The sequence below is a fragment of the Anas platyrhynchos genome, chromosome 16, assembly GCF_047663525.1.
Source record: "Anas platyrhynchos isolate ZD024472 breed Pekin duck chromosome 16, IASCAAS_PekinDuck_T2T, whole genome shotgun sequence".
NCBI lineage: Eukaryota > Metazoa > Chordata > Aves > Anseriformes > Anatidae > Anas > Anas platyrhynchos.
This window is the reverse complement of record NC_092602.1, coordinates 822963-843595: the sequence shown is the minus strand read 5'-3', so window position 1 is coordinate 843595 and position 20633 is coordinate 822963. Positions and strand designations below refer to the sequence as shown.

Genomic DNA, 20633 nt, shown 5'->3' with positions numbered 1-20633 from the left:
CAGGGATTCAGAGCTGTTAGCAGGAATTCCCAAGCCCAGTCCTGCCTGCTTTGTTCTTAATGGGGATGGATTTTTATTCTAAACCACCAGAGAACCAGTGAAAAAATAAATAAAGTCAGACTGCATACTGGTCTCCTGTGCCCCACCGCAACGCAGCGGTAAACATTTCCACCCACTGGCCACAGTGTTTTCCACCTCAGCTCACTGCCCCGGAGACCTTACCCAAAGCCCATCACACCGAGCTGCACCCAGCCGCCAACACCAGCAAAAACAAGTTGCTCCAGAGCAAGGAATAAAATCAGAGGCATCTGCGTGCTTTATACTCTAAACAGGAACTGGCCTGCCACCTCAAACTCCATACCAAATCACAAGCAACAGAGCAGAAAACCAAATTATTCTCAGCTGTTACACTGCTTAATTTAATATTTCCAATGAGCTCCTTTTCCTTCTCTTCAAGAATGAAATGCATATTTGTGCTGTGTCACAAAACATTAGATTTTGTCAAGGCAATTCATTTTTCAATGGTAATTTGTAAGTGCACACCATACCACACACGGTCTGGGGAATTTTATGGCTTCTTTCAGAGGGAAGGAAAATAAGAAGCACTCAAACTAGTGATGAGAGCATGGAGGGAAAAAAAAAGTGAGAAGAGGTAACAATAACAGACAGAGCATTCATCTCTCAGCCACACCAGTCTCTGCAAGGAAAGGGAACCCAGGGAGCAAGCAGCGGCCGCGTGGTTTGGGTGCTCCAAGACAAACACCACGAGTGTCGCTGATGAGTGCAGGGCATGCCCGCTCTGCAAAGCTCCAGCTCTCCGCAGAATTTCAAACACTGAATTTAATGGGGCATATAACAGGCTAAATAACCTCATCAGCTTAATAATAAAACAAATATAAGTCAGCCTGCTCTCAGGCTTGTTATCACGTAAAGAACTTTGTGAAAGACAAGGGATTTGGGCTGTGACACGGAGCTCGAGCACAGAGGACCAGCCCGCTGGGTGGCAGGGGACGCTCTGCTTGGAAGCCCCTGCCCCAGCCAGATGGTCACGGTCCATCCACGCTGCCCACCAGCCCGGTCCTGTCCCGGGCAGGAGCAGACAGAGCTGTGTCCCGGCACATCCTGCTGGAAGACGTGGCTGCCACGGCTCCAAGCGTGCACACCGAGAGCCAGCACCAACACAGCGAGGTGCCAGGATTTCAGCAGCAGCTCGCACGCTCTGCTCTGGCCACCAGCACGGCCAGGGCTCGGCTTCCCCCCTGCAGCCAGCCCGTGGTGCCCAGGAAGGGCCCAGCTCCAGGCTGCAGCACAGCCAGGGAGCAGCTCCGGGCACCGCACCAGCAGCCCCGGCAGAAGGGGCCCAGAAGGAGCCTGCATGCCCAGCCATCAGGGTCAGGCTGTGCTCTCTCCTGCAGACACCATCTCCTGCTGCAGGACTCCCTGCTCAGCCCCAGGCTGGTATCGCGGGCATGGAGGCAGAGCACATCACCAGCCTTCAAACAGAGCTTGCAAAGTTGATGGGTGGAACTGCGTGACAAAACAGGGTGATCCTGTCATTAAACCTGCGATCTGAGGCTTGAGTCATGTCACCAACAGGGGCAAAAGGAGACTTGATCTACTGTGTTTGGTGTACTACGCTCACAGGCAGCCAATTAATTGAACTCATACCTCAGGGACCTCTGCAGGCCAGAGGCAGGAGGACATTCCCCAGCCGCCTGGTGCAGACCTTTGCTGCCAGTGTTGTTTTGCTGTCCCCCCCCCTTCCCCAAACATCAGACACCAGCCCCAGCTGCAGAGGGGATGTGGGCTGCACGAGCTGTTTCTTCCAGTAACGCTGACAGCCCTGCAGGCTGGTGCTGTTTCAGGATTAAGCCGATGCTTTGGTGTCAGGATGGAATTTTACCCAAACCTGGCTGTCTGGAGGCTGCTTTTGTCTCTGGTTCGGCCACCTGAGCATTCCCAGCACAGCAGCACCCGAAGGTCCCTTGCTCTCTCCTGCTTTCTCTCCCCAGTTTGCGTTGCAGCTCAGAGCTTTTTCATCTGTGTAGCAGGAGCCTTTTGTTCGGCTGGGGCACATTAGCAGGCATTTTTAGTTTATGGTGTCTTTGGAGGAACTATCAGCTCAGGAAAGTCGCAGCAAGGATTACAGCTGGGATTTCCATTAAACCTGCAGGAGTTTGTGCTCCTGGCCCATGCACATCTCACAGGGACTGTGGTATCCAGCTCGTGTACAGGCTTTTTACCAGTTGAAGCACCAAAGAAAGCAAATACCAGAGTACTCACACAGCTCAGAGGGCCCCGGGCTCCTGGGTCACGCCTGCATTTCCAGAATCCTGCCCTGCTCCGGGACGTTCCCGCGTGCCAGCCGAGCCCCGGGCGTGCAGGAGCAGCCCCTGAGTGCCCGGAGGCGCTCCCTCTGCTCTGCTCCAGCCGCTGCCTTCGCTCACCACCTGCACTTTGTGTTTGCTGCTAGTCTGCAAGCTAATAGCAGGTATCCAGCCTGTCACAGGCTGACATGTTGTGACATACCGTAATATGACAAGTCCTGAGTGATGCCACTAAATGGGATCTTGCTGCATCAGTGCCAGACAGACAACAATATCTTTCAGGTTGGTACCAATGCCCCCGTCTCAGTAACAGACAAAGAAACATTCATTTAATACCCGCTTGCTTTGGATATCTCACTTGGTCTTCTTGCCACCAACAAGGTTATTAAGAGGGATTACCAGAAGCCTGAGACAGCCATGCACCAGGCAGAGCCGGGAGCTGGAGGCGATGCAGCAGGTAACGGGCCAGAGAAAACCCCTGCGTGTCCCGGCTTCTCAGGGGGGCTCCAGCACCGAACACAGGGGTGGTTTTAGTATTACATTTACAACCACACGGTCTACATTTAGTGCATTACAATGCAGCATAAAAAACTGGCATGGTGTGGAATACATGAGCTAAAAATATTTGCGCTACATCTTTCATACTACTTATTTTTCCTGAACTCGTTAGCTTCACAGCTCAGAAATTCAGGTGTACCACCAGGAGGAACCAGCAGGGCTCTGCCACACAGCAGAAGACAAGGGGAGAGGCACCAAAACACCCCACCGCTGGTCAAACCACCCTCACCAACGTTCCATCAGGAGCAGAATAGCACCAACAAAGTAGAAACCACCCCACGTACACACAGGAAATACAATTTATCAGGAATAGCTCCCGGTGCTGTCCAGTCCAAATACAAGCTGCAATATTTAGTACCTGTGCATCTCACCTCCAGGTGTAAGCTCTCCTCAAACCCCAGCATAAGATCACAGGCCCAATGCCCAGTGACTGTGGTTTTAATGCGTTTTTCAAAATAATCCTTTATATCTTCATCCTGGAGTTGTAGGCAAAGCACAGGCAAGGAGGCTGGCATTACCTCTCCACCAGCCACCAGTTCTCTTCCACCACCACCAGGCCAGCCGAAGACCTCAGACATGGTGGTGCAGCTTTGGCTGTATACCTTGACAGGAGGACAAAACAACATAAAAACACCTTTTTTCCACGATGCTGATTGCAGCCTGTGGCACCCAGCAGCCCCACATCGCCAGTCCCTGCTGCCCTGGAGCTCCTCGCCCAGGCTGAGGGAGCTGGCACTGCTGCATGTGCCAGGCTCGAGCCTCAGGGATCTGTTTGCTTTCTCAGTGCTCCATGAGCAAGTAAGAGAATAAGATTTATAGCGTATTTTAAGGTTAATCAGTAAAATCTTTCAGGCAACTAACTGTATAAGCTTCCATTCATACAGCATGATTTATAACACTGAGGAGAAGTGATTGGAAGCGGCGTGGAGAGGTAGGGAAGGTGCCGGCTTTGACTCCCCACTCGGAAGCACAGCACACTGGCACCAGCACAGCTCAGCAGCACCCAGCAGAGGCACCCCGCTCTGAGCTGTGCTCCCACAGGGCTTGTCTGTCTGTCTGTCTGCCACCCCAACCCAGCACAGGTAGCGGGGGACACCCCTGCCACCTCTGAGCCTACCTGGAGCAGGATGGTCCCTGTGGGCCCCTCAGGAGGGTGCAGCACCCAAACCACCCACAGGGAGCTGCGCCAGGCACACGCAGACAGCTCCAGAGAGCATCGCCCTTGTGCAATGCAGGCACCTCACAAAACCACAGCTATTTGCTCAAAATGAAGTTTTGGTGAGGAGGAGGAGAAACAAAGAAGAGTGGTGACAGCATTCGACCTGTCCTCCTGTAATAACTTTTTTTCAATTGTCCTTTGTGATATATAAAAAGTTTAACTGATTTATTGCATCTGAAACAGTACTTGTACCAATTATCTATCAGTCTTCCCAAAATACATTTTTTCTGCCATCCTGAGAATTTTCCTGAAGGGACAATCTCAGAATAACCGGGTTTCATTGCAGTTAAAAGGAAGCTGAGCACCAAAATCCCACGTCCCTTAGCAGGATGGGCTTTCTGTCCCCCTCCAGCTCCGACAGCGCCTTCCTGCTTCCAGTCCCCTCCCTGGCGGACGTGGTGGCTGTGCTGCATGTAATTAACAACCCTAATGAGTTCAGGGGCCTGCCTGTGGATAACTGCAGCCAAACTCTGCCTTTAACACACGGCACCGCGGTGACACGGGGGAGCACTGGGCTCGTGCCCTGAGCTCTGTGCCGGGTTGGAAGCACCGGCGGTGCCTGGGTGAGCACAGGGCGCAGAGAGGACAGCCCCGGCCCCGTTACAACCAGGAGGCGTTAAACAATGGTTGCAGAACGAGGAGGGGAAGATTGCACAAAAGATAGAAACGCTGCATGGTTCCTGAGCCAGCAACTGAGTTCTCCAGGAGCAGCTAGTGAGGGGACTCCGATAATCACTAACTGTGTTTATTTGCCTTACTTAAAAATATAAAGATTTTCTCTCCAGTTCTGGGCAGGGGGAAAGGTTAATGAATTCCTTCAGAGCAAAGAGATCTTCAGACCCCTCGGTGGAAACAAGGTCAGAAATCAATGCTGGAGGTGGAGCAGGGAGGCCAGGTTAGAAAATAATGAAAAGGGAAAAAAAAATACATAAATAGAGAGGCAGGAAAAAAATGATAAGCTAAACAAATAGCAGGGTGACACTTGCTCAGCTCCCCACAAAGAATATTGAATTATTGTCTATAATTTGGGCTATCGAACCTAAATTAGGGCCTCCAGACTAAAAACTGCTGCATTGTCTGAGGGTACATCAAGGGTCAAATGCTCCTTTGGTTTGCTCATTATTTGCTCTGATACTAGGCTGTCATTAGCGGCAGCAGCGCTGAACAAAGCTGCATTACAAAGGCAGTACACATCAATGGTGCTAATTAATTGGATTAATGGAAGGGCAGCACAAATTAGGTCTGGCTTGGATAATTTCAATGAAAACTGAATACCAATCCCCAAAGTCATTGGAATATGGATGAGGCAAATTGAGTTAAAATAGAGGAGACTGCTGCATTCATTAGCCCGCCCACCCTCTGAAGTAGTTGTTTAATATGCAAACTATTAATATGTAAATCAGCACAAATGAAAAAAAGTGTGATTTTTTTTTTAATTCTCCCGAACACAGGCAGCTGCCTGACGTGAAAGAGCTGCGCATTTCCACGCTGGCAGAGGATGGCATTGCAGAGAGGAGCTTTTATCTCAGAAATTCACGTCTCGTAACCTGCACTGCCCCCAGCTCAGCAGTACGCGGGCATGGGGAGGGAAAAGGCTGGGAAAATAACTACTTAAAAATAAGCAATCCTGCCCCAAACCACGCTGCTGGGTATGGGGAGCTGTGGCCACAAGCAGAGGGAGGCTCAGGAGCCGCTCAACCCAACCCCGGTGCCCCCACACCATGTCCCCCCGGGCACAGGGCCACCAGGCTGGGCACATGCTCCCACTTTTGGGGTGGAGCAGGTGGCCCCCAGCTCACCGCCTTGTGCCTGCTGCTCCTGGCTTCAGAGCACTTCCAACAACTGAGTTTATTAGGGAAAGGCGATAAGGCAACCTTCACGCTCTGAAACTGCCTCCTGTGGGGGCCTTCTGGTAGTGGAGAGCTCTTCAAGGCAGAAACAAAGCACCATCCCACACCCAGACTGAGGCTCCCACATTTGGGCCAGAAACAGAAGAAAAAAAACCCACACAACTCTTGGAATGATGCACTGAGCATGTCAACCTCCTCTGTGACCAAATTTGCCCCAGTTCACCCAGCAACGTCGGGTCCATGCTGGTGTCAGGCAGGAGATGCTCGGGTAGAGCTCCTGCGCCCAGGCAGCATGCGAGCACACAAGATCACTGTGAACGGCTCCTCCTGAGACTATAATCCGAATTGCCTTGGCCAGCATACGAGCAGCTGAATCTGTGAAGATTAGTAATAATTCCCAAACCATTTCTGACTTCACGGTTCCAGCCCCGTAAATTACAGCTCTATTGTGCTTTCCCACTGCCGCTGCAGCGCCAATCACCACCCTCCGACAATTACAGAGCAAGTGAAAAACTTCTTAGAAACTGTAATTACACCTAAGAACTGTTTCCCTCTTTGGCTTCCTTTGCTTAGCGGGTGACCCTTCAATGTTGTGACAAACATGTTGTTTGGAATTATTTTTTCATTTCTAGCTGTTAACCAGACATGTCACCGCTTCAGCTTTTGGCATTTTCTGCTGTGATTTTTCTTAGTTAAATAAGATTGTGTGTGTTACCTCACACCCCCAAGCCCACTGCTTACTATGTGCACGTGCCACTCAGTGTGCTGCGTACCCCCGACCACCACTGGCACCCACAGACCCCCTTCCCACCGCTCAGGGGAAACTGAGGCACACACTGCAGCCCCCAAGGGCTGGGAACCCTTCACGCACCCATTGATGGTGTGAACCAATGGTCAGAAAAAATGGAAGTGCTTTCCACATTTTCAAACAGCACTTTCACACGGCTCACGCTGAGCAAGCCCTGACCCTATCAGACTCGACCAGACACCCCTCTTCCCTGGGGAGAGGAGCACCTCCCGGCCCAGCTGTGTCAGGATGTCACGGGGAGGAGTGGGACCGGGAAAGCACCCACTTCATAATATTTTGCCTTCTTCTGCTGTTTCCTTTTAACATTTTCCTTTGTCTGTAGGTTCCTATACTTCACTCAGTATTTGTTTTTGAGTGCCTAATCATCACAGCATATGTGTAAGTTCTTTGTGCAGAATTAAGCCATTAAATATTTCGAGGGATGGGGCATCTCACTTCTCCTCCAGGAAACTGGGGAGTGCAATAAATCGCACTGTCAGGGTCCCCTTCACCCTGGCTCAGTGCTGTGTGGCCTCGCCAGCAGGTTCAAGCTCATCCCTTGTCACTCCCCCCGTGCCAGCATGGTTAGAAGGGAAAAAGTCCTGGAGCACTTGGGAAAGATGTGGTAATGGGTAAAAGCAGCCAAACAGGAAACGAGCGTTTTTGTTTTATCCAACAATATACTCTTACTGATTTCTTGGCACTCTGTCCTTATCAGCAGGATGGGCAGCTGCAGCTGTGCCCGGTCTGCTCTGGGGCACGCTCTGCCTCCTCACCTGCTGCGGGGGCACAAGCCAGTGGACCCAGCCCCACACAGACCAACTGGAGTGAAACAGAAGCAAAATACCAGGTTCCTTTAATGACACTTATCAGGAGTACAACCAGCCTTCCCTAATTAAAGTCAGATCACCTCCTCGGGCAGAACAAGCCCAGAGCATAGCAGCTATTTTCTTGGTGATTTCATTCGGTTTGTTTTTCTGTGCATAAGGCAATGTTCCTGCGATCCCTCCAAGACCTGGCAGAGCCTCCATGCTCTTGTCACCCTGTAACAGCTTCCTGGATTAATGATTCTGCAAAGGGCTAATTCTTAAGAGGGCAATGTCTTTTGCAGGCTGGTATTGATCTTTGTCAGCTTCCCCTTGAAAGAAAGAAAATATTGGCTTATTTACAAAAGGTAGCTTTTTGCTCCTGGCAAGTCAGCCTCAAGATTCACAGCTCCTCATGTCCCTCAGAAATTGGATAGGCTGAGGGTAGCTCCTCCAGTGTCAAAATCAAAGTCCTCAAAGTTCACAAAACCACAAACTTGCATGGTAGAAAGGGACGGGTGTTTCCACTGAGCGAATGGACAGAGGGTCTTGTGCTGCAGCACAAAACGCCACCAAAGAGGGCTGAGCCTGAGCCAAGATGAAGGGAGAGGAGCTGCAGAGAGAGCAGCCATTTGCTTCGTGGCTGAAATGCTATGGGTGTACTTGGGTTTCTGTTCTAAAGTGGATGAAAATGCAGGTTTTCAACAGCGTGCACGGAATAGATTTTTTTAGAAGTCATATATATTTGTATAACAGCAATATATATATAAACCGTACAAAATTCAAACTGAAAAAGAATCTAAATTCTGAAAAAATGTTAGCAAAACAGAAGACACCCTTTGCTAACCAGCACTTTGCTGAAACAGAAATGTTTTCCTTTCACAAAGCTGCCTTTCCAGGAGCAGAGGCTGACACTGGTGACAGAAGGGCAGCACGCAGGTGCCTGAGCACAGGACCCGCTCCGGTTCGGCCCTGGAGAGGTGCCCAGTGCCTCTGAGAGGCGCAGGAGGTACCGAGAACTCTGCACCCTCCTTGCCCTCCCAAGAGGGAACCTAAAATATCTGCACATGAATAACCAAATGCTCTGGGCTGGTTTGCAAATCGATCCCAGAATAGCCTGGATACGTGTGTGCATCTGTGCACGTGTAAGCATACATACAAATAGAGAGGGAGGCATCTGCAGCTCAGATAAAGGAGGAAACAGGAATTATAATGCTAAAAAATACAGGGAACGTACTGCTGCAACATGCTAGTCGTGAGCACCAAGGTCTAACGTGGACTCAGCGCGGGGCTTTCCTGGGGCCGAGCATTACATTGGCCCAGGTGTTGATACCCCTCACACCTGAGAAAAAGTCCCCGCAGCATCGTGACCACGAATCTCAGAAGCACCTGAGTCCTGCAGCCAGCTGCACGCTCAGGTCGGCCGGTTCTGCACAGGGCTCCCCCCAAATCCCATGCTTAGCACCATGCTAAACAAGCGATATTACACACCAAAAACAAACAAACAAAAAAACTAAAAAGCTCTTCCACCCACTAACTCCTGCTGTGCAGAAGGTGCCAAATCAGATTACAGTGCACAGTTGCCACATTATCCTGTCTCGACTTCACTAACGCTCATTAAGCTTCTAAAATCCTTTTTATGGTGTTTATAACACCTCCAGAGGAGTTTACTGTGTAAATATTATTCTACCATTAAATCCTGCAACAAGGCAACCGTCAACAAGTGGAATTTGTAATGGGCCTGCCGAGAGGGCTCTGCTTGCAGGCTGCAAAGCCTGTGAAGTGAGGCCAACGAAAGCAGCCAAGAACACAGTACGGAGTGATAAAGCACTTCATTTTGATGCTTTAAATCTCCTACCACTTGGGCCTGCTTAATGTAACAGGCCCACTGAGACATTAGATTTGGGCCTGGAGTCAAATAAGCTACGGGGAGCCACTTACTGAAAGCAGCCTTCCACGTAGCAGGAGCATTAGCAGTTTAACCCAGCTAATCTGGCACGCAGCCGACGCGGGCTGACGCGCGCCGGCCGAGCGAGGGCAGGATGGGGCACGGCGGTGGGGGCCCCTCTGCCCCCCGGCGGGGCAAAAACCCCACGGCCGGAGCCCAGGGGAGGCGCGGGGCAGGAGGCGATGCGGGACCAGCGGTGCCCGGCCACCCGCAGCCTGGTGCAGGAGCTCCCTGCCCGCCGCCGGCCCCGCTCGCTCCGGCCATGAACAAAAGAAATGCAAAAAGGAAGAGGTTGCCTGGAAAAAAGGAAAGAAAGCAAGAAGCAGAAGGGGGAGCCTCGGCGAGCGGAGGGGAGGGAAGGAGACTCCCTGAAGATCCTGCAGAGTTGGCAAGTGTCAAAATATCAACAGCTGTTCCCAGAGCACAAAATAAACACATTGGAAACGCATGCTCTTTGCGAAACCGCGCCGTGCTCCCCGCGCCAAGCCGAGCGCGCTGCCTCTGTTCCCCTGCCAGGCCCCGCGCCGAGCGGGTTTTGGTGAAAGTGCTCGCAGGCGCGAGCCAGCCCCCAGCTCGATTTTCCAAGTGGCACCCAGCAGGTCCTGAGGCAAGCCAGACAAATCACAGACTTTCTTTTACTTCAGTGGCGGAAAATGAACCCAAAAATAAGCGCTTGGAATTTTAGGGCAACAAATAATTAAAACACTGAACATATTGTCGAAGCTGAACTGAAATATTTTGTTTCGAGTTGTTGTACCCCTTTCCCAGAGCCTTCCCTCCAAACACAAAGGCAAAAACCCAAATCCATCCTTAACTGTTAAATGCCACTTTGAAATGAAAAATCTCATTTTGAAAATGGCAATCTGATACGCTTTGAGGTTTTGGAAAAAGAAAAAAAAAAAGAAAGATCATTCCTCCTTTTCTGGGCCAAAGCATTAGTCAAACTCAAGCTCAGGTTTACAAACAGCCCCGGCTCCTCCCCGGCCAGCAGCCACCCCTCGCCCTGCCCCACGGCCGGCTCAGCGCCGCTCAGCACCAGCCGGGGCCAGGCAGCATCCCCGGCACGGCACAGCCCGATGCTTGGCAACCTGCGCTCGTGCAGGAGAGAAGATGACCAAGTTTGGAAATGTTGCTAACTAATTTTTACCATATGTGTTTCCTGGTCCTTTGTCAGTGCCTGTGTCCAAAAACACGGCTCCCCCAGGTTAGAGGGGGCTCTGCTGCTGCAGCAGCCCCAGCCTGAGCATCGCCCGGTGCTCCCGACCTCCTCCATCCTCCCGCACATCCCGCACCATGCTCTGGGTGGGCCAAAAGGCATCCATGGGAGCTGCAAGTCCGAGCGCCTCGGCGGTCCTGCTGCGTGAATTTCAAGCTTTAAAAAAAAACAAACAAACCTTTTGGAATGAGAGCAGAAACAAACGTTTTTAAATTGTCTGTGAAGGAATACATTGGAAAGCAGTGCTGCAGCTTAACTAAAACGGGTCGGTTTTGACAAAAGCGCTTGGATTTTATTCCAATTTTGACTTCAAGCAAAATAATCTATCATGTAAAATTAATATAGAAGACAACAGTTACGATGCAAAACACAATGTAATATGATAAATAATGAAAATATTGAAATACAAGCTGTTTCTGAATTAAAAATTGAAATGACTTGATACGAAAATGTCACACAGGATGCCATAGCGTGCTCGAATGTTTTTCCAGCTTGCCTCCAAAACAAAACTCTGCTGCAGCCCGGCCAGCTCCGCAAAGCACCGCGGTGCTGAGGAGCTCCTCGGCAGCTCCGTGCTGCTGGGGGCCGTGGGGGCTCCCCTCAGCCCCGTGAGGGGCTCTGTGCCCTCCGGCCCCTGCTCCCGCGGCGATGTCAAGCAGCCGTGCAGAACGTGTGGCGGAGCAGCGATTGCCATGGCTACAGAACACAACAGACCGCGGGCCCTCGCTGCGGGCTGCTGGCGGGGGGCCAGGCTGGAGCACAGGCCCGGCCCCCCCTCCCCGCTGGGCGGGGGTCCCGTCCCACCCCGTGACACCCAGCCCTGCGCCCTGCGGAGCCCCCGGGGCTCGTCCCTGCCTTCAGACAACGATGATGACAGCGCGGCTCAGGACTGGGACCGGGCCATCAGGAAAGGAAGAAAAAATATCCCCTCGTGCCCCTCCTAGAAAAACAGATTGGTAACTCCCCCCTCAAAGCTGCATATTTTAGCAGGGTTGTCATCCACATATTTATCATCTCCGTAATCCCCGAGAAAAGGCCAAATGCTGCTCACGAGCGAGCCCAGCAGCTGCAGGTCGCTGCTGCTTCCTGCCCGGGACAATGGCCTCGGAGAGGGTGAGAGAGATGGGGGAGCAGAAGCCCACCACGAGGTGCCATCGCAGCAGATAACCCTGATCACAAATCACTCCCCGGTTGTCTGCATAACAGATCAGCCCTGCAGCACATTAGCAGTATCAAGGTTTTACAGCAAGGTACAGCACATGCAAGCGAAGTTAAGCCAGGATTCAGCAGACACCGACATCAAACAAGGGGACACCATGGAACACTCAAAGGGACCCTTTTCTGAAATGGGGTCCAGAGGAGAAAGCTGGAGGTCTTTACCAGCAGCGGATGGTGAGCCGCAGCTGTGCCGTAAGGTGGGTTGAACAGTGCAAGGAGACCAATCTGATGTCAAAGCCTGCGTTCCTTTTACACTGCTTGGAAATGAGGTGTCTTTCCACAAGTCATGCCGTGATCTATCCTATGCAATAAACACCCTATATGACACTGTAATAACAGTCCAGTTGCAAATGCCCTCCTAACTCACACAAATTGTTTGTTTTCCCCTGATAAACACTGAAGGCGTGAGTCTTGACAAAGACAGATGACACCAGCAGCTCCCTCCCCACCAGCCCGGCGGGCTGTGCCCCTGTGCTGGCTCCAGCAGCCCACAGGGCACGGGGCCAGTCCAGCCACTCTGCTGCTGACCCCATACTGTATGGAACCCAGCCCCCCAGCAGAGCACAGGCAGCACCTCCCCTCCCACCCTGCTGACTGCAGCTGGGCTCCCCAGGGCTGCAAAGCCCCCCTCGTCCAGCTGAGGACAAGGAGCATCAGTGGCTTAGGGGACACCATCCTGGACTCCCCCAGCACCAGCCAGGGCAGCTCTGTGGGTAACAGCCTCCAGCACAGACACGGGGCAGCCCCCATGCAGCAAATGTGTCCTTGGCTTTGTGCATTGCCGTCATACACCGCCGTGCAGCAGAGCACATGGGGAGAGGAGACCGGCCGTGCCCATGAAGCTGACCACATCAGGGGAGCGCAGCCACCTGCAGGGATATTTCCTGAGTGGGGGGGCTTGGTTGTGAGGGGGTCAGCTCTCCTCACTTTCATGTGCTGAGCTTCAGAGGCCACAAAACAGTCAGAAAGAGGCAGGCACCCCAGGCAGGATGAGGAGCACCTACATGCCGGCTGCACCACGCACCCTGGGTGCTGAAGGACGCCCTCGTGCACGTTGTGCAGCGTGCTGCAGAGCTCAGAATGCTCCAACCTGAGCAGCTAACGTGTGAGAAAACAACCAGGGTGCTGAGGGCATTATAGCACATACAGAACACTAATTAAAGGATTTCCATCAAAAGGGAGGCTTGGGTAAGGTTCCCAATTATCCCGACGGGGATACAGATTTTAATGGGCACCAGCACTTCCAACAAAGGTCTGCACGCTGGTCCTGACAAAATCCCATTCAGCAGCTTTTGTGAGGCTGGGAGGGAGCAGGGTTGGGAACGCCGCTGTGCCTGCAGGCAGGGGATGTGGATGTAGCTGGGGTGGCGTTGCCTCCCAAGGAAGGGGTGGTCGTGAGGCTCCGGAGGCACTGAGGATTTCACCTCCTCCCATTCCCACTGCACCCCAAGTGACCACAACACTGGCTTTCGAAACTTTGATGCTAACCAAGTCCCTGCCACCACACTTCTGCTGCTGCAAGCGCACGCTCAGGGGAACCTGTCCTTCGCACAGAGAAGACCACAGCCTCACTCGCGCTGCCAGACGTGAGCCTCCCACCGAGGGCACCCGCACCTCCTGTGCTGCAGCCCCAGCACCAGCTGATGCCGGCAGCACCCGTGCCATGGCCGCCCGCAGCAGCTCGGCAGCCACAGTGACTCAGCCGGCAGGAATGTGGGAGTCTGGCACCGCTCGGCACTGAAAGCCTTTTAATTCCAGCCTGGTGATGAATGGGCAAGGCCTGAAATGAAATGTTCGGAGGCTCAATGTACCAGGCCTCCCGCTTGTAATTATTTTTGTACAGAATATGTCAAGTGTCGTGCTTCACAAGAACTCGTTTAGCATGCAAACATTTTGTGATTAAGTGAGGCTTACTTAATTAAGCACTTTGTAATGACTCTTAAACCAAAGAGTAGTGGATTAGTGCGTCCTATTTGTGTCTATCATGTTAAAGGCGCGGTAATAACAGGTTGCTGCAGACAATTAGGGTTAGAATACAGAGTGGATGGAGGGAGAACCAGCAGGCACCCAGAGCCCTGCCACTCGCTCATGCCCTGATTTAAAGCTGCCTCAGCACAGACAAGGTGAATTTGCTCCCTGCATCTGCTGCCTCAAACCCCGCACGGTGCCACTGAGCCCCCGCACTTGGCATCGCTTGGTGCCACGCACCAGGACGGGCCTTGGGGTGCACAGCAAACACGAGGCCAGGTGGGGTGGGCATCGTTCTAGGATACAGCCCCCACCCCAGCAAAGACTGGGGGTGCACAGTTGCCTTGGCAGTAGCCAACTGAGGATTTGCTTGTGGGCATGCAGGTGTGGTGGTTTAGAGCCACACGGCTGAAGCAGGGCCCTAGCCCCTTGTTGTGTGCTGGGGCACGGCACCTCCCCAGGGCACTCGGGGTTGGTGGTCTCCTCTGCACCAGGGTAAGAGCACAAATGGGTGCAAGTCCCCAGAGGCACGGTGTGCAGCCAGGCTGGCTCTGACGCCCAGAGCAACACCCAGCTCCAGACCCTGCAGGCAGCACAAAAATCAAATAAAATCAAACACTGAACTCACCAACCAGTCTGCTTTGGCCTGCTGACACCAGGGCTGCAGCTCCCAAACGAAGGGGGATGCGTTACCTGTGTGGTACCACAGAGATGGGCTTCTGAGGTTCCCGGCTGCTACCAAGACTGGTGGGGATGCCACCAAACCTGTGTGCTGACCAGCCCTTAGCGATGGTGGGTCATCCTACATCACTGTTCTTAATAAAACTAAACCAGATCACATTCCTCTGCCTTCAACACATCTATCAGGCTGGATGGTTGCTTGGGGCTATCACAGGACATCGATACCCTCTTGAGCAAGGCATTGCTTATCTCAGCTTCTGACCACAGAAGGTGCAAACCACCTCCTGTGGTCACTTGCAATGTTTCAGAGGCACCACAGGCCAAATTCGGGAACTGTGAAGCTGGAAGATGAAGGGCTGGGCGATTCAGCCCTGAATTGTCAGTGCTTGGTTAAATTGTAAACAGCTGTACGTGATCTTTGAGGTCTCTTCCAACCTAGATGATTCTTTGATTGCTAACACTGTTCATCATGAGCCTGCGATGCTCATCAGCCCTGTGGGGCCACACTTCTGTCCCGCAGCAATGCTTACTTCAGAAGAACTATTGACTATCGATTCTTGCTATCTGAGAGGCACAAGTACACAAAAAAAGTTGCAATAAACATGAATCTCCCGGGCACTCACGATAAAGGAAAGCAGCCACTGCGGTGTCCTGCGCTGGAGAAAGCCTTTTTGTGTCCTGCCCAGGAGCACAGCGAGCACGCACGGAGCCTGGAGCCACGAGGGGGGCCTCAGCTGCCACCTAACGGGGAGCGGGGGGCAGCAAGAACAGCCCCCTGCCCGGGGACCTCCCAGAGCCCGCAGTGGGACCGCCAGCCCTGCCTGTGGGGACACAGCCGAGACGTGGGGGGGGGACCAGCAGCACCCAGCGCCCCACAGCACACGGGGAGCGGTGCCGGGGGGGTTCCCTTTGCAGTCCCCTCATTTCCCAGGCGAGCAGCCCGGGGCAGCCCTGCCCGCTGCCACGCGGAGCAGGAGGGAGCCTTTTGTCTGGGCTCGGCCGGCCGAGGACAAAGGCGCTGCTGCGCCCTTCCCCGTGCTCTGGAGGGCGTGCACACACCGGGCTGCGGCCGCCCCCGCGCCCTGCCCCGCCGGGACCGCTCCCCGCCAGCCCCCGGCCCCGCTCCGGGACCCGGCGATCGCGGAGAGGGATCCCGGGGTGGCCGCAGCCGGCGCTGCCGAGAGGCTCCCCCCCCCCTTCCCCTGGCTGCTGATTCTCCATGGTAACGGCCCAACAAGCCGGGAACAGCAATTTGGGAAACAGGACAGCACCCGGCCCCTCGCCTCGCCCAGCCCGGGGGGCGGCAGGCACGGTTATCACCGGTGACACCAACCTCCTGCACACTGCGTGGGGAGAGGACAAATTAGCGCATCACTCCCCAACCACTAATTCATTTAAAGGGCTGAACCGAGCAGCACATCGGTCCCGTTAGCACAGTGAGGGTGAGGCAGAGCCACACGCACCAGACACACACACACACACCAAAAGCCCCGCTGGAAGAGCACCTCTCTTTTGGAGCTGTTGTGTGAGGGTGGGCAAAGTTATTTACAACACGGTGCTCACAGCTGCCTGCTCCCGCCCCATCCCTGTCTGTGCAGTGCCCAGCGAGAGGTTTCTGGGATTTACACCACGTCGGAGATGAACGCTCACAGATGCGTGCAGGTCAGCTACACACACAGAAGGTGCCACACGAGCAGACCTCAGGTCCCACGTGCCTCAGATTGGACATTTGAGCATTTCACCACCCGGATAAAACACTTCTCCAGCGGAGGGCAAGTGCAGAGCCCCTGCACCGGGACCCAGCCAACAGGCAGTAACTCAGCTCGTGCAGCTGTGCTGGTCCACCCAGCATGCAGAGCTCTCTATGGCTGTTCCACAGAGGTATTTTTATCAGGTTTTATGGTTTCCCTAATCCAGCTGTTTTGTCTAGAAACATCCTACCACTGCACCCTTCTTCCTGCAAGAGGACGAGTGGCTCAGGGCACCCCGGGTATGATGCCCAAGAACAGAGGGCTCACTCACCCCAGGTTGCAGCCTGCTCCCTCGTTAGCAGTGCTGTTAAGCCCAACACTAATTCAGTGGTTTGTACTTTTATTTTCAGCTTAAAAACAGGAAAAAGTAGACAGTACCTATCCTGCAAAATCTTTCCCTTTGAACAGAGAAAAATTTCTGAATTCAACAACAAAAAACATTCACCTGTATGTGCATGGGGTAACGAGGCTCATAGCCAGTAGGCTTGTGCATTAGGACCAATTCACTTCTTTATCTCAAGAAGCACAAAACTCAAATATTTTCTTTCTGATAAAACGGTGTTATGAGTAAGCAGCACCCTTAGAGCTGAAGGCAGCACGTGCAGCAACATCAATGCTCAGAAGCTTACAACTTTGATACCAGTCACCCTCTTGCCCCCCCCCTCCTTATTTTCAAATACTCAGAAGACAACAGGTAATAAATCTGGATGTTTTACACTTTCTCATTTCCTCTTACCTCACATTTAATGAGATTTCTCCCTTAACAAAGGTACTATTGAAGCTGACTCTTAAACAAGGCCAGATAGGGGCTGAAACATTTTGGGGACGGGTAGGGGAAGAGGACTGCAAAAGACTGGGGGAAGGAAGGAAACAGCAGCTTAGCAAAGGGTCAGCCTGGCTTTAGTTCAAGCCTGGAGTGAAGGTTTAAAAGTGATTTTCTTTCATCTCAAACATATACCCAGCCTGGAAATCATCCCCCCCACAGTTGTTACCTTGGGATGAGCCTGGTCTCAGCAAGTCCCGAGCAGCCCAAGCACCAGAGATTCAGCAACCAGAGCTCCCCCACCACAGGTGGGATTTATACCGGTGAGACGGACACCAGCTGAATGCCCTCACAAGCATCAGCAGGGGGATAAGCAGTGGGACTAACTCTAGCATACTTCGGTCACAATTAACTTGGAGTGCATTCCCCTGAGCGATGCCTCACCAAGGAGGGGCTTTGAGCAGTGCAGATGTACAGGGCTACGGGGCATGCAGGTAACGCCGTGCACTGGGTGCTCCTCTTCACCCCTGGAAATGCGGGTGCTCTGCTAATCCTACACCGTGCACCAGGGAAAGATGCCATTTTTGCCTAAACTTAACCACCCTTGGACAAGAAGCAAACCCAGCAGATTTAAAACTACAGGAAGAAAACTCCGGAACTCAAACTGCAGCTCTGAACTTGGGGAAGCCAAAACATTTTGCAAAACCTCCAACTCCACAAGGTTTTCCCAGCCCTAAATACTTTAGATTTTAGTAGCTGTTGAATTTCAGAAGTTCAGTATTGCAACTGAAGGCGATTAACGAGCAAAGGAAAGGAGGGAATCAAAGCTCCTGGTCCTGTGAGTGCTCTCAAAGGAGATTTCAGGTGGAAGTGATACTTCTTAAGTCGGCTGTGATCACACTGCTTCTGTTAGATACTGTAGTGATGGCTCGGCTCTGCTTGCACTCCCCATTCTCCCTCTCCCTTTTGTTCCTGTTGCTATTTCATTGGTTTAACTCCTCCTTTTTTGTGTCACATATTAAAAAAAAAAAAAAAAAAAAAAGATATTTTAATCTGCTTTCCTGTCCTTCAAAGAGAAAGGACCGGCTGTTGTGCTCCGTCCCATCCCCGCTCCTCCACCCACTGCGCACACACGGTGCTGCGTGCACGTGCCACGGGGTGATGCTGAGCACCAGGAGCCAGCATGGAGCCCGCGGGTGCCCTCCCCGTGCACCGAACATACCGCTGAGGGAGAGCTGCTCCCAGGGGCTGGGAACGGTGCCCTGCCCTTCCCCGGGAAAGGCAGGAACACGTCTCAGTGCTAATAACCTGAGCTGGAGAATGCACCCAAACAGGGCAATAAAAAGGGAAGAGCAAAGGACAAATATGATCGCTGGAGGGAAAAGCAAAGCTTCTGGAGGGGAGCCCTGGCTCCAGAGTCCGTCCTTCGCAAGTGCAGCGTGCGCGGTGTCTGACATCTGCTGCGCTGCGACGCGGAGCTCCAGCCCGCTGGGTCTGGAAAAATGCTGCGCTGTTTTAGGAACTCTAGGCAGTTGGCAGTTTCACTTTAAATTGCAGCGTTAATCAGAAACACATTGTCCATATTGTCAACACTTCGTTTAACCACTTCTATAAATTCAGTATTAGTGTTAAAAAGATTCTGATTTGATGGATGAAATAGTCATCCTCCTGCAAGCCAAACCCAATAAAAGAGAGCTAATAATTCAAGGAAATAAGGCAGAAGATACTTGACAGAGGCACAAACTGGTGAGATTTCCCTTCATTTGTATCCGGTTTTGAAAGAATGGCCAGCGAAGCCAGAAACGTGAGACAGGAGAGCAGCTCCCTGTTGACAGGCTCGGTGGGAGCTCCTGTTCCCTGCCGGTAGGTACGAGGGCTGGAGGAGAGCATGGAGCCATACACAGGACATCGACAGTGATTAAGTGGCACGGATACATCCTGAGTCTTGCCTTGAAGATGGCACAAGCTGCCCTGGCACAGCAGCTTTTCTGGGCCTTTTTGGCTTTCTCTGGCTGCTGCAATCCAGGCAGGCAGCACCCTTTCACCCCATGCCAGCAGCAGCCCTATGGAGGGGACACACGGAGCAATGGATCCTGTCCTCGAGGGTCAGCCCGGGGTATGCCTCCCCGGAGCCCTCTGCCACTCGCGCTGCCTCTGACTCGTGTTTTCTGCAGCCTGGACGCTACGGGAGGAGCTGGAGGTGTCGTGGTGCCATCCCCATTGGGCTGCTCCTGCCCACAGCCTGCCGATGGCCCTCACCTCCCTGGGGCCCAGCTGTATCCCTGAACACATCCCCCCGAGCAGGATTAGCCCACGAAGCGCTGCAATGACCTGAATTTCCTACACCTCCACCCCTTATTAGTGTAGCCTTCTGAAAACACTTTTTTTTTTTTTTTAAATATGAGCCAGGCTCCAGATTCCAAATCTAATTGCATAAAACGAGAGGTTTTCAGCAGTTCTCATCCTACACAAATAGTTTCCATTTTGATTCCCAATCTTCTTGACAAAGTATTTGAAAGTTGTTGTTTTTACTGCAATATGAGTATAAAAAAAAATAGTTCTAGTCAGTGAACTTGGAAGTCATGGAATAATAATCCAACAACACAAGCCTTCTTGGAAAACTCTTCTGAGAATAACAGTGCCCTTGGGCATGTCTACAGCCTTGTTTATTAAAACAATATAATTTAAGAATTAATGCATGTATAAAGCAGGACTTATTACATAAGAATATTGCACTTCTTTCATCGTTACAAAGGATCTACTTACTAAATTAACGTAACCCATTTTAGAGTTTTTTTTTTTCTCTTAATCTTATTTGGATTTAGGTAGCTGTTTTTGAGAAAAATATGGAAAAGGGGGAAAAAGGAAACCTTTCCACAAACACTCATGTCAGCCAAACTCTTCATGGGTTCTGCTTCTAAAACTGAAGAATGCAACAAGAGATCAAAATTAGGGGAAATAAATCACATTTCCAGAAAAATCTCTATTTCTGTTGGAACGGAGCATGTCTGACAAGCAGGGAAATATTGGGGGACTGAGGGAGTTGGGAAGCACTAAAAGCAAATTTAGGTTCCCATTCTGCAAACAATTAAGCACGTGGCTAATTGACGTGCGGGCGGAATGCCCGTTCCATAGCTGCCTGCAGCACCGCCGCTGCCCCGGCTGCACCGCGCAGAGCGGGGCCGGGATGCGTCCCTGGAGCGTTAGGGCCTGGCCCCAACGCCCAGCTGGCCCCAGCACCCCGAGGTGAGGAGATGTGGCACAGGGAAGCATTATTTTTACAGACCTGTTGTTCTGGTTGTCCCTGTGCTTTGAGCCCACAGGTAGCCAGGCAGTGCTGTGGCTCCAACCACACCAGGTGCCCAGGACAAGGTGCCAGCAGGTTCCCAGTGGGCAGGACAGACCCCAGGGGACAGAACAGACCCCTGCCAGCTCCAGAGTGCAGAGCTCTGCAGCACCAGCTGCTCCACTGGGGGCTTTCCATGCCATTGCTCCGTGCCCACTCAGCACCAAAGGGCATCAGGGACAGCTCAGCTGCTCT

At 52.4% G+C, this 20633-nt stretch overlaps 1 long non-coding RNA gene across 1 annotated transcript; it reads right to left on the bottom strand.

Annotated features, from left to right (window-relative positions):
* Nucleotides 1-3096: 3096 nt before the first annotated feature.
* On the bottom strand, nt 3097-17551 carry LOC119718559 (uncharacterized). Its single transcript, XR_005269691.2, has 2 exons — nt 17322-17551; nt 3097-3487 (listed from the first exon to the last, which is right to left on the bottom strand). It is a non-coding gene; the product is annotated as an uncharacterized lncRNA (long non-coding RNA).
* Between the last annotated feature and the right edge of the window lie 3082 nt (nt 17552-20633).